The sequence below is a fragment of the Apis cerana genome, linkage group LG12, assembly GCF_029169275.1.
Source record: "Apis cerana isolate GH-2021 linkage group LG12, AcerK_1.0, whole genome shotgun sequence".
In the NCBI taxonomy this organism is placed as follows: Eukaryota; Metazoa; Arthropoda; class Insecta; order Hymenoptera; family Apidae; genus Apis; species Apis cerana.
Genome location: NC_083863.1, coordinates 2,920,709 through 2,935,297, shown reverse-complemented (window position 1 = coordinate 2,935,297; position 14,589 = coordinate 2,920,709).

Genomic DNA, 14,589 nt, shown 5'->3' with positions numbered 1-14,589 from the left:
GCATATGCATTTGAACTTAATTTTAAATTATTGTTGTATTGTATTAAAATATGGTAATAATATGTAATTGAATATTTTCGATATCAAAAGTAAAATTTCTGATAATTTCCTAAAACATTTTGCAAAATATTATAATTAATTTTTTTTTATTATATTTAAATAAATATTTATTCAAGAACAATTAATTATTTTTCATTTAAAATATTAATTATTAGTTAATTTTTTTATTTACTTATTAAATTTATGAAAAGGATACAATGAAAAAAATATGATTTGATATCATCATTAGATCAAGGGCATCATTATTATTGATTCTGAATATGCATCTTCTATATATTAAAAAATTTCTTTTGAATATTTTTCCTCCCTTCTTTTAAATATTTTTTCAATTCAAACATGAAAAACTGTATTAATGCAAATAAAAAACAAGAAATGGTATATAAAATAAAGTTTAATAAGAAAGTTTAATAAGTTCAATTAAAATTTTTTTAATAATTAATAATTAAATAATTATTAAATTATTAATAATTAAATTATATATATATAATTTATAATTATAAAATTATATTTATTAATATTAATTATTAATTTTAATTAAAATGGTTAAGCAAACTAAAACTACTTTATTTGTTTATGAATCAAATATTCTTAATAGAAAAATATTTATCATAGAAAAATCTTTATCTAAGTATTTAAAAATTTCAAAAATAAGTATTTAAAAATATGGATCACTATCCAGTTTAGAGAATTAATATATCAGTATATTAGCTATATATCTAAAAAAAAAGTAGTAAAAGATAAAAAAATTAGTCTAGTTTAATAAAAAAAAACTAATTAAAAAAAATATTATATTATTAATAATATAGAATTTATGTTGGCGATGAAATAAATCGATAAAGAAATAATAATAATAATTTAAAAAAGATCACAATATTTCAGAAAATTTTGTCTTTACCAATGTATTTTTTTTTAATATATCTAATATAATAATAATTAATATACGATTTTTTTTTATTATTCTATAATAAAAATTATATTCTTTTAACTTTTTTTAATAGAACTTAAGAAATTTTTTCTCTATATTTTTGAATATATTTTCAAATTTCAGAATGAATGTAATCGAAATCATTATTATTTCAATTATTTTTTTTCCATGATATTTTAACTTTTTTGTATAACTTTTTTCATTTATAAGATTTCCTCTTAATTTTATTTTTTAATAATATAATATTTACACATTATTATAATACTTACTTTTGTCCATTTATTTTTATTAGAAAGATTAATTATTTATAAAATTTCTTTTCTTTACAAAGTTTTAATATTAATTTTCGTTTGCATTTTTACATTTTTTAGATTTTTCAAATTTCATTTACATTCTAATAACTATGAATAATTAACATTAAACTTAAATGATATCGTAGCATAAACTGGATTCATCAATCATAACATATATCTTCTTCAAAAAATAATATATTTTATGATTTTCAGTATTTTTCGATATTAATTTTATTTTTATTCATTTTAATTTTAATTCATTAAATTTTATTTTATTCAAATATTTAAAATTTTAATTTTCAAATATATACTTATGTAATTCTTTCTTTAATAATATAGAGGAAAATCAAACATATATTAACATTTTTTTTTATAAATTTTACAGTTTATATAAAAAATGAATAAGAACTAATTGAAAATGTATAGTTATGATTCTTAACAATAAAGCAAAATATTCTTTTATATACTTTTATATATTTTTTATATACTTTTTGAGTTTTTATTTATATATTTATTTATGTAATTTATATATTTATTATTTATATATTTATTTATATAATTAAAATTAAAAATGAAATAATTTCAAAGTTCTATATATTAAGTTCTATATATAAGAAAAAAGTCCTATAATAAAAATCAAATTCAGAGAAAGCATTAGTATCAGTACAATTGATGAAAATATTAGAAAAAAATTATTTTAGTATAAATAAAATATAATATAAAATATATTAAAAATCGATTTTGTATCTATTTATTTTTTAAACCTTTAAATATCATATACAACTTTATACATGATATTTACAGATTCACATTTAGCACATAAAAATCATTGTCAAAAATCTTTTCATTTTCAAATGAAAAAAAAAATATTTAACTGTAAAACTCTTTGTTTTTTTCAAATACGTTCTATCATTTTGTTCCACTCATTTTTTACATAAATGACTACTTTTTATAAAAGAAAGTGTGTTTGACTTCTTCTTATTAAAAAAAAGATATTTTATATAGATATAGATATATATTTATGAATAAATTCTTCACTAATATCGAGAAATATTGAAAATTAGAGTACTATCTTTTTGACTGAGACATATACTATATATATTATATATAAATTATATATAAATTATATATAAATATTATATATAAATTCAATATAAATGCAATAATATTTTTTCAATATTACTAGATTCAATTTCAAATTAATATATTTTATTTTTCAGCAATAACATATTCCGAAGAAACGATATATATATATATATATATATATATATATATTTTTAAAAATATTTATGTTTTATAGAAAAATTATGAATATTTTTGCATCATTTAAATAAAATACTTTTTTACTTTTTGTCCAATTATATGTGCTATTTTTTTGTTTATTATATTTTTAATTGCTTAGTAACAGTCATATAGAGAAGATCATATCATAAAAAATTGTGTCAAAAAATTATGAAAAAAATAGTATCGATACAATTAATTAAAAAAAATGATGAAAATTCTAAAATTAAAATATTTAAATAACAAAATAATCAAAAAGATAAATAGAAATGAGTTAAAATTATAAAAAATTAAATTATAAAAAATTAGAAAAAGAATTTTTATTGCAGAGAGATCAATTATTTTCAATATGACATACATTAAATTAATTAAGAAATAAGAAACAAACTATATAAATCGAAATGATTACTGAAATTATTATTAAGTTGAATATCATTGAAAATATTTTTAAGGATATTTATTAAGACAATTTATATGAATAATCATCAATTTTCTCATTAAAAAATCTTATAAAGGTGAAAAAAATGTATTTCATAATTTTAATAAACATACATAAATAAATATCATCGTATTTTTCAAGTTATAGTTATATATATTTTTCAAATTATAAATAAAAATAATGAGCATATATATATTCACTTCTCATTCTATTTAATGCAAATTAAAATCTTAAATAAGTATTAATCAAATATATGTGTATATGAATTTTTTTTGATGTCTGAATCCACTCTTCAAAAGTATCATATTTTTATAAATATTCTATATATACAACAAAAAAACTAATTTCGATCATTTAAATTAAAGATTATTTTTATAATATTCAAATATCAAGTACATTATAGATATATGGATCATATTAAGATGATACTTTATTAGAAATTATTATTCGTTTATTATATTATATTTATGCAATTGAAAAGTGATATTTATATATTGTTGCACATATGTGTTGTTACGAATATGTACGCATAAACAGAATTTAATATTATATCATTATATTAAATTATTATATCAAAATTTTTTGTGAATAATTAAAGAACTTGATTATCACATCGCAGCTGTTTTAAGATTAATTTAAATAATTTAGTTTTTTTTAGGAAATATGTACTTATTAAACAGTTTAATGTAATAAAAGATAAATAATAAAAATTAAAAATATAAAAAAAATATAAAAAAAAAATTTCAAAACAAGAATAAAAAGAATGATTAATTATAATATATGTATTTATTTATATTTTTAGTAATAATTTATATATATTTATATAAATAATATAATAAATATAAATATATAATTATATAAAAATTTTATATATAAATAATAAGATATAATTTAAAAATATAATGAATATAATAAAAAATATAATATAAAATATAATGAAAAAAAATATTTTTATTTAAATATAATTCATTAAAATAAAAAAAATATTTATAATAATATAAAACAAAATAATATAAAATTATTAAACAATTTTAAATATAATATAATAAATATAATACAATAAATAATATAATAAATAATTTTAAATTTGTAATAATTAATCAATAATAATTTAAAAAAAATGTTTTTAAATTTAAAAATAATTTTTTAGTCAGAAGTCTCTGTCTTATATATTTTTAAATAAATTATTTTTAATAAAAATTTATTATTATTTTCATTTAATTATAAAATTAGTTAATGTATATATATATATTTACTAATTATATATATATATATATATATATATATATACTGATAATATTAATTTATATTAATTAATATAATTTAATTTTCTATGTTAAGTTTTATTTTCTATGTTAAGATATTTGCATTTTATTGGGATAATTAATTAAAATATGTAATAATAATATTCGATGAAGATTTATGTCTCAAAAATTATATTTTTTGCTTGTAATATATATATAAATTATTGTATTTAATATTATAATAAATTACTATAGAAATAATAGAAATTTAAAGTAATAAAAATTATTAAATAATAAATAAAATTTAAAACAATTATTTTTATTGCACAAAAGAAATATATAAATTATCCTGAATTTGAAGTAATGTGTATTGAATGTATATTGAAGTAATGTGTATTGAACTTTATTTATATTTTATATGATAAGCAAAAATTATTATATAATTATTATATAAATATATTCACTTTATAAAAGATTATAAATAAAAATAATAAATGAAATTCGAACAGTTATAGACCTTGTTATTGCTGTATAGTTATGATAATAATTAAATTTAAATTAAATTATTTAAAACTTTTTTCTTAAAAATGAATAAGTTGAGAAAAATCAATATTATGGTTTCTGAGATTATTCAATTTTATACTATTTGATTTTATCGAGAATTTTAAAGAAAAATCTTTGAAATAAAAATAACATAAATAAAATAATAATAAATGAATTGATAGAAAGAATTAATGATTTATTCAAACTAATAAAATGAATTACATATAATAATTTACAATATTATAATTTCTATTTTAAACTGTCAATATTCTATTGTTAAGGATATTGTTAAGGATAATGATTATTTTAAAATGGAATATTATGTATTTAATATTATGTAATTATGTAACTATGTATTTAGTATTAAAAGTTAATAGTAATAAACAAAAATTAATATTAATTAACAATTATAGATATTAATGATAATAAATATAGTTCGCAGATGAAACTATATATCGTAAAACAAAAATTAAATATCTTTTAATTGTTCTCTTCGAATTTTTATTTACAATTTTTTAATAAAATTTAACATTAAACAATTTATGTATTTATATATTTATAACTTTTTTTACTTATTTATATATATTAGATTTATAAAATATATTGAAAAAGTTTACATTTTAAAATCTAAACGCCGTATATATTCTCATATCAGTTATGATAATGGTTATATAAAGGAATATAAAAGGAATATATGTTTTCATTGTTGAGCAATATTTTAAAAATAATAAAGATTTGGCAGCTACAATTAGTATTTTTCGAATTAAAATTATTTTCAATGATGAGGATCATTTTTATCTTGATATGGTTAATCATAATAATAGATGGTCAATTAACAAAATTATCGCATTTGAGATTCAGAAAATCCATGAGTGATTGTTGAAAAACATGAATCCACAACGTATCACTGTTTGACTAACTATTCTTCTTCGAAAATGTAATTGGTCAGGCAACAACAGTTAATAATGTTTGCTATCGCGACATGATAATCTAGTTTTTTATATGGATGTGGATGATATGTGATTTCAACAAGATGGTGCCATATAATTCCATAAATTATTCAATTACTGCATAAGTCATTTCCTGGTCGTAATTTTCCATTTTGGTGATCAGAATTGGCCGTCCAGATCGTGCTATTTAATGCTATTGGACTTTTTTTAGGGAGGTTTTTTGAAGTCTAAGATTTGTGTTGACAAACCCATGACCATGCCTTGAAGAAGAAAATTGAATGCTGTATTCGCGAAATTCAGTCACATTTATTATTTAAAAGTAGAAAATTTCAACAAAAGAATGCGTATGTGCTAAGAAAGCCATAGAGATCATTTACCCTGTTATATATATATTTTTTCATAATCCTACACTTCATAAATCAATAAAAAATTTACAATTTTTAATCATAAATCTGTGCTTTCTATCAAAATTTTGTGTGAATTTTGAGATATCCTTTAACTAGTTTTTTATATGCTAATATAAAACATTAAGTCATTGTATTTCTAAATTCAAGAATTATTGTAAAGCATTTTTGTTTGTATTATATCAATAGTCAAAGAATAAGATTTATATCATTATCAAAGTTCAGGTAGTGTCTATGAAGTGGCTTGACCTCATTCTTGCTCACATGAATATTTAGAACAAAATTTAGACCTTTCAAAAAAGAATTTAGAACAAAATTTAAACCTTTCAATATTACTATTGATTTCAAATATTTTTCTCAAAACCAGAATGGGCAGTAATTTAGCAGAATAAAATACTTCATGAACTTAAAAAATCAATGTATAAATTTTTGTTTAGATAGAAATATGAGACATTATACCTAGTTATATGTAATACAATTATATAGAATCTAAAGATATGGATTACTTGATGAATCAATTACCTACCTCATGATTTCAGAATTTTCTGTATCTGCGAAGTGGAATTTCTTTTTTAATATAGAAAAGGAGATATAATCATATGCCCCACAAAATTTGTGCTTATATTTTTATTATTTCTCTAATCCAAATTATCTACTCTAATATTACTGATTTATTCATTAATTATATTGTTTCATTTCATGTCGAAGTCGATACAAATATCAAATTATAAGAATAATATAAGAATTTTTGATGAAAACAATCAGTTAAATTAAACTTATTGAATACTATTGAATACTAAAAATTATAGATGCAGCGAACATTTTCAAAGAGGAATAGGTTGATATTTGATTTGTCTGCATCATATTTTTGGAAGTTCTTGAGAAAGAAATGTTTGGAACTCATTTGAAAAGCGAATAATGAACAGCATTTCATGCATTTGTTTTAATGGAAATTAAAATATTTAAATTTCTATTCTCCTTTATCTCTTATTTAGTAATCTTGTTGATTTCAATTATTCTTAATCATATTGGAAATGTATTGTAGACGCTAGATGTGATTGAAATTAATTCAGATTAAACAAATCAGCAAATGATATTTTTGCAAGAGATGATATCAAGAGCATTTCAAAATATCATAGTTGAGTTCAGTATCAAACTTAGAACCATAATTTTTGATAAGAAAAACAATCTTCCACTTGATTTGATATTGAAATAATGCTTAAGAAAAATAATGCTGAAGTTAATCAAATAATTCAAAGAATGATTTTCTAAACAATCGACGAACGGACCAACTGTTTCAAGAATTTATTTATCAAATTTTGAAAACATTTAGCTTGTTCTTCACTATACATAATTATATATTATATATTTTTAATTTAATATAATTTAATGTAATTATATACTTATATTTAATTTAGTTATATTTATAATTATATCTAAATTCATTAAATATGCAAAACCATACGTATATTAATCGAATAATCAACAAATAAAATCCATAAATATATAATTATTATATTATTGTAAATATTAGATATTTAGTATTTTTCATAATGATCTAAAATTAAGTTTTATTATATATTTATTATTGTTTTTAAATAAAACTATTTTAAATAATAATTCAATAAATCAATTATTATAAATCTAAATTTTAATATATTGAACACAAGTAGTAGGCGGTATGTTAAATCAAGAAATATATAATTTTTCGTAATATCAAATATAATTCTTAGAATTTTTTAGTTTTTATAAATTTGATCTTAAGTACTAAAAAAGTTGGAAAATTTTCTAATTTATTTAATTTATTTAAAATTAAGATATATCAATAAAGATATTATATAAAGGATCATGGGACTTAGAAATTACTCTAGTAATTTTAAGCATCTTAAATCGATTGTTAATTTGCGGGTAGCCTACTACATTTTCACTCCTCGACCGGGAACACGGATGAGTGGCTGAACAAAGGCTCCTTTATTATGATTATTTTTACATCACGATGATATAATCTAACATTGTGAGTCGCTCAGCAGCGCTTGTCCTGAAGATAGATGTTTAAGCGCATGGATGAGGACGCCTTGAAGGCTGCAGTATTCGCCATGTCTTGGCCGAACAAGAGGAAGGATACGATCAGAAATATAGACATAAAATAGATATAAAAATATAGATATAAAAATAGGCGGAATAGCTGCGTGAAATATGATTATGGTTTATGACGTTGCCATAGTCCGAGTCAAGACGCCCTCCAAATAGAGTATTGATGGTCGGGCAAAATTGTCAACTTGCGAAAGAAGTGCACAATCGCTCGTCGCCGGTGAGAGATCTGAGAAAAAGAATATCTAAGTAGGCATAGACTGACAAGTTGAATAACCATTGCTTTAAAGCGATATTCTAAAAAATACCAAAACACAGGCATGGGGAAATCTCCTCCTTGATTTGGATCAGGATCCCTGAGGCGACTATAGACTAATATAGACAGTATAAACTAGTGGCAGATTAGTATAGACTAATATATATATTATATTAGATTAGTATAGTCATAGTTTAGGTTCTAGATGCCTTAGTTACGAAGCCTCTCAGATCCCATTTTCAAGATAATACTTTTGACATTTTTCTCAGAAGAAAAAGGAAATGACAACAATAATAACAACAACATACCTGTCATCTGGTTCATAAATATAGGATGGAAGAAGAAATAGACAAGGAAATATCTAGCGGCCTATAATACCAAGCTCTGATGGCATTCTGGTCGAGGAACTCTGTATAGCAATCTTAACAAATTGAATTTTTCTTCATTTTTGAATTGAATTCGATATAAGACGACAATTTTGCGGTAGAAAACGTCACTCTGATCGTTTCGTAACACCGTTGGGCCGTAACAACGATTTTCGTATCTAATCATCGCTCGAATGTTATAAACGAAATCGACTTTTCAGAATTACAGATAAATCTGCGAGTGGATAGAATCACCGAGATCGTTTTCGAAGAAGTCTTTCGATGAAACAGCGTTCTCCGTTCTGTGAAACTTCAATCTTTAATAAAATTTCAATCAATAATTGAATAATTTTTCATTTTTGAATTTTTCATGGAATTCGAAATAACAACAGAATTTCGTGCTAGAAAACGTCACTCTGATCGGTTTGAATCAGCGTTATGTCGTAACAACGATTTACGCGTCCAATAGGTTCAACGTTAAACAAAATCGATTTTTCACGATTCCACATAAAGAATCATTGACTTTATGTTGCCGAAGAATCACCGAGATCGTTTTCGAACCAGTCTTTTCACGAAATTGCGTTCTCCGTGTTGTGAAAATTCAACCTTCGATAAATTCAATTTTTCATTATAACATGACAATTTCGTGCTAGTAAACGTCAATCTGATCGGTTCGATTCAGCGTTGGACCGTAACAACGATTTTCGTATCTAATGATGTAATAAATAGGTTCAATGTTAAACAAAATTGATTTTTCACAATTCGACACGCAATTAATCTGCCAGTTTGAATGGTGAGAAAGACAACAGAAATCGTTTTCGAAGAAGTCTTTCGATGAAACAGCGTTACTCGCGTTTCTTAAAAATCAATCTTAATAAATTCGATTTTTCACGATATACAATTACGATAGACAATACAACACGACAATTTTTCTTTGCTAGTAAACGTCACTCTGATCGGTTTCGGAATCAACGTTAGGCCGTAACCACGATTTTCGTATCTAATAGCTTCAACAATGTTAAGAAAGAATAGGTTTTCCCACATTGAATCTTTCTTTGAGTTTATGTTGCAAGGAATCACCGAATCATCGTTTTCGAAGAAATCTTTCGATGAAACAGCGTTACTCGTGTTCTTTAAAATTCAATCTTAACAAATTGAATTTTTCTTCATTTTTGAATTGAATTCGATATAAGACGACAATTTTGCGGTAGAAAACGTCACTCTGATCGTTTCGTAACACCGTTGGGCCGTAACAACGATTTTCGTATCTAATCATCGCTCGAATGTTATAAACGAAATCGACTTTTCAGAATTACAGATAAATCTGCGAGTGGATAGAATCACCGAGATCGTTTTCGAAGAAGTCTTTCGATGAAACAGCGTTCTCCGTTCTGTGAAACTTCAATCTTTAATAAAATTTCAATCAATAATTGAATAATTTTTCATTTTTGAATTTTTCATGGAATTCGAAATAACAACAGAATTTCGTGCTAGAAAACGTCACTCTGATCGGTTTGAATCAGCGTTATGTCGTAACAACGATTTACGCGTCCAATAGGTTCAACGTTAAACAAAATCGATTTTTCACGATTCCACATAAAGAATCATTGACTTTATGTTGCCGAAGAATCACCGAGATCGTTTTCGAACCAGTCTTTTCACGAAATTGCGTTCTCCGTGTTGTGAAAATTCAACCTTCGATAAATTCAATTTTTCATTATAACATGACAATTTCGTGCTAGTAAACGTCAATCTGATCGGTTCGATTCAGCGTTGGACCGTAACAACGATTTTCGTATCTAATGATGTAATAAATAGGTTCAATGTTAAACAAAATTGATTTTTCACAATTCGACACGCAATTAATCTGCCAGTTTGAATGGTGAGAAAGACAACAGAAATCGTTTTCGAAGAAGTCTTTCGATGAAACAGCGTTACTCGCGTTTCTTAAAAATCAATCTTAATAAATTCGATTTTTCACGATATACAATTACGATAGACAATACAACACGACAATTTTTCTTTGCTAGTAAACGTCACTCTGATCGGTTTCGGAATCAACGTTAGGCCGTAACCACGATTTTCGTATCTAATAGCTTCAACAATGTTAAGAAAGAATAGGTTTTCCCACATTGAATCTTTCTTTGAGTTTATGTTGCAAGGAATCACCGAATCATCGTTTTCGAAGAAATCTTTCGATGAAACAGCGTTACTCGTGTTCTTTAAAATTCAATCTTAACAAATTGAATTTTTCTTCATTTTTGAATTGAATTCGATATAAGACGACAATTTTGCGGTAGAAAACGTCACTCTGATCGTTTCGTAACACCGTTGGGCCGTAACAACGATTTTCGTATCTAATCATCGCTCGAATGTTATAAACGAAATCGACTTTTCAGAATTACAGATAAATCTGCGAGTGGATAGAATCACCGAGATCGTTTTCGAAGAAGTCTTTCGATGAAACAGCGTTCTCCGTTCTGTGAAACTTCAATCTTTAATAAAATTTCAATCAATAATTGAATAATTTTTCATTTTGAATTTTTCATGGAATTCGAAATAACAACAGAATTTCGTGCTAGAAAACGTCACTCTGATCGGTTTGAATCAGCGTTATGTCGTAACAACGATTTACGCGTCCAATAGGTTCAACGTTAAACAAAATCGATTTTTCACGATTCCACATAAAGAATCATTGACTTTATGTTGCCGAAGAATCACCGAGATCGTTTTCGAACCAGTCTTTTCACGAAATTGCGTTCTCCGTGTTGTGAAAATTCAACCTTCGATAAATTCAATTTTTCATTATAACATGACAATTTCGTGCTAGTAAACGTCAATCTGATCGGTTCGATTCAGCGTTGGACCGTAACAACGATTTTCGTATCTAATGATGTAATAAATAGGTTCAATGTTAAACAAAATTGATTTTTCACAATTCGACACGCAATTAATCTGCCAGTTTGAATGGTGAGAAAGACAACAGAAATCGTTTTCGAAGAAGTCTTTCGATGAAACAGCGTTACTCGCGTTTCTTAAAAATCAATCTTAATAAATTCGATTTTTCACGATATACAATTACGATAGACAATACAACACGACAATTTTTCTTTGCTAGTAAACGTCACTCTGATCGGTTTCGGAATCAACGTTAGGCCGTAACCACGATTTTCGTATCTAATAGCTTCAACAATGTTAAGAAAGAATAGGTTTTCCCACATTGAATCTTTCTTTGAGTTTATGTTGCAAGGAATCACCGAATCATCGTTTTCGAAGAAATCTTTCGATGAAACAGCGTTACTCGTGTTCTTTAAAATTCAATCTTAACAAATTGAATTTTTCTTCATTTTTGAATTGAATTCGATATAAGACGACAATTTTGCGGTAGAAAACGTCACTCTGATCGTTTCGTAACACCGTTGGGCCGTAACAACGATTTTCGTATCTAATCATCGCTCGAATGTTATAAACGAAATCGACTTTTCAGAATTACAGATAAATCTGCGAGTGGATAGAATCACCGAGATCGTTTTCGAAGAAGTCTTTCGATGAAACAGCGTTCTCCGTTCTGTGAAACTTCAATCTTTAATAAAATTTCAATCAATAATTGAATAATTTTTCATTTTTGAATTTTTCATGGAATTCGAAATAACAACAGAATTTCGTGCTAGAAAACGTCACTCTGATCGGTTTGAATCAGCGTTATGTCGTAACAACGATTTACGCGTCCAATAGGTTCAACGTTAAACAAAATCGATTTTTCACGATTCCACATAAAGAATCATTGACTTTATGTTGCCGAAGAATCACCGAGATCGTTTTCGAACCAGTCTTTTCACGAAATTGCGTTCTCCGTGTTGTGAAAATTCAACCTTCGATAAATTCAATTTTTCATTATAACATGACAATTTCGTGCTAGTAAACGTCAATCTGATCGGTTCGATTCAGCGTTGGACCGTAACAACGATTTTCGTATCTAATGATGTAATAAATAGGTTCAATGTTAAACAAAATTGATTTTTCACAATTCGACACGCAATTAATCTGCCAGTTTGAATGGTGAGAAAGACAACAGAAATCGTTTTCGAAGAAGTCTTTCGATGAAACAGCGTTACTCGCGTTTCTTAAAAATCAATCTTAATAAATTCGATTTTTCACGATATACAATTACGATAGACAATACAACACGACAATTTTTCTTTGCTAGTAAACGTCACTCTGATCGGTTTCGGAATCAACGTTAGGCCGTAACCACGATTTTCGTATCTAATAGCTTCAACAATGTTAAGAAAGAATAGGTTTTCCCACATTGAATCTTTCTTTGAGTTTATGTTGCAAGGAATCACCGAATCATCGTTTTCGAAGAAATCTTTCGATGAAACAGCGTTACTCGTGTTCTTTAAAATTCAATCTTAACAAATTGAATTTTTCTTCATTTTTGAATTGAATTCGATATAAGACGACAATTTTGCGGTAGAAAACGTCACTCTGATCGTTTCGTAACACCGTTGGGCCGTAACAACGATTTTCGTATCTAATCATCGCTCGAATGTTATAAACGAAATCGACTTTTCAGAATTACAGATAAATCTGCGAGTGGATAGAATCACCGAGATCGTTTTCGAAGAAGTCTTTCGATGAAACAGCGTTCTCCGTTCTGTGAAACTTCAATCTTTAATAAAATTTCAATCAATAATTGAATAATTTTTCATTTTTGAATTTTTCATGGAATTCGAAATAACAACAGAATTTCGTGCTAGAAAACGTCACTCTGATCGGTTTGAATCAGCGTTATGTCGTAACAACGATTTACGCGTCCAATAGGTTCAACGTTAAACAAAATCGATTTTTCACGATTCCACATAAAGAATCATTGACTTTATGTTGCCGAAGAATCACCGAGATCGTTTTCGAACCAGTCTTTTCACGAAATTGCGTTCTCCGTGTTGTGAAAATTCAACCTTCGATAAATTCAATTTTTCATTATAACATGACAATTTCGTGCTAGTAAACGTCAATCTGATCGGTTCGATTCAGCGTTGGACCGTAACAACGATTTTCGTATCTAATGATGTAATAAATAGGTTCAATGTTAAACAAAATTGATTTTTCACAATTCGACACGCAATTAATCTGCCAGTTTGAATGGTGAGAAAGACAACAGAAATCGTTTTCGAAGAAGTCTTTCGATGAAACAGCGTTACTCGCGTTTCTTAAAAATCAATCTTAATAAATTCGATTTTCACGATATACAATTACGATAGACAATACAACACGACAATTTTTCTTTGCTAGTAAACGTCACTCTGATCGGTTTCGGAATCAACGTTAGGCCGTAACCACGATTTTCGTATCTAATAGCTTCAACAATGTTAAGAAAGAATAGGTTTTCCCACATTGAATCTTTCTTTGAGTTTATGTTGCAAGGAATCACCGAATCATCGTTTTCGAAGAAATCTTTCGATGAAACAGCGTTACTCGTGTTCTTTAAAATTCAATCTTAACAAATTGAATTTTTCTTCATTTTTGAATTGAATTCGATATAAGACGACAATTTTGCGGTAGAAAACGTCACTCTGATCGTTTCGTAACACCGTTGGGCCGTAACAACGATTTTCGTATCTAATCATCGCTCGAATGTTATAAACGAAATCGACTTTTCAGAATTACAGATAAATCTGCGAGTGGATAGAATCACCGAGATCGTTTTCGAAGAAGTCTTTCGATGAAACAGCGTT